Genomic DNA, 1,181 nt, shown 5'->3' on the forward strand with positions numbered 1-1,181 from the left:
GGCCCACCCTTTGAAAAATCGTTCTTTTTAGTCGTATCATAAAATTATTGGCAACTAAAACTAGTATTTTGTGGTCGAACCCTTCTAACACTTTCAAGAATCATTTTACCAGCGAATGACTCTAAAATTGTCTTTTTTGAGTGAATAAGTAAATCGGTAGGTGCCAAAATGAATTGGGGGCTCTGTTTTGGACCACTTGATCTCTATAGTGTTGTCGCAAAACGTTTTTTTTTTAGCGTAATGAACGGTAAGTATGCTTAGTTAAAGATTTGCTTATTGCCCATACTACTCGAATTATCTGGATTTTCGATTATCCGGATTGCCTTTGGTCTCAATTAGTTCGAATAAACGAGGTTCTACTGAATTGTTAATAGAGGCGCTACAAACTTAAATTTTTGGGAAGTTGGAAATTTTCATTTTGCCTACTGGACTCTAAATTTTGCCGAATTGAACTCCAAATTTCACCCAATAATGATAATTTTGCCGAATTGAACTCCAAATTTTAGCCAATGATGATAATTTTCCCGAATGTAATTCCAAATGTCTCCGAATAATGATAACTTTGCCGAATGTAACTCCTCTAAATTCCGCCGAATGATGATAATTTTGGCCGAATCGTCAGACAAAGATTGACGAATAAGGAAATTTTTGGAAGGTCAGAGTGAAGAAACAGTGACCCCCCTCCCATCGGGACGCCCCTGATTGTTAATCTCATTCAGCTGTGCTTTTGGAGTGTTACTCAAGCACAGAAGCATATGGTTTTTGGTTGAGAGGGTGGCACTTGAGCACAACCGAACAAGCACAATCCAGCAGATAAGTTCGGCTGTGCGATCTGTGCCTGACAAGGTGAATGCTGCAACTCGAAAATGACAGGATCAATAAGATGCTAATACTCATCAAGGAAAATCTCCGACGCCCGGCCAATCTCCGATCTAAAATTCTCCGCGTCACTAAAGGACGAGCCATTAAAAAACGTGAAGGCGTCCTCTGTTTTTTCTTTCTCTATTTGCTTCTGGAAGCATCCATGTTAGAGAAATAATGAGAGCTGGGGCTATAAAGGGAGGAAAGCCGTCTCTTTTTCAGCGACTAACTTCGTCTCGGTGCTGGAAAAAGGGGGACGCTTTAACAAAAATCAATAACTTCAGACATCTACTCGTTTTGTGTGTGTGAGGAAGGTTTCT

The sequence above is a fragment of the Uloborus diversus genome, chromosome 9 (genome assembly GCF_026930045.1).
Source record: "Uloborus diversus isolate 005 chromosome 9, Udiv.v.3.1, whole genome shotgun sequence".
Lineage (NCBI taxonomy): Eukaryota > Metazoa > Arthropoda > Arachnida > Araneae > Uloboridae > Uloborus > Uloborus diversus.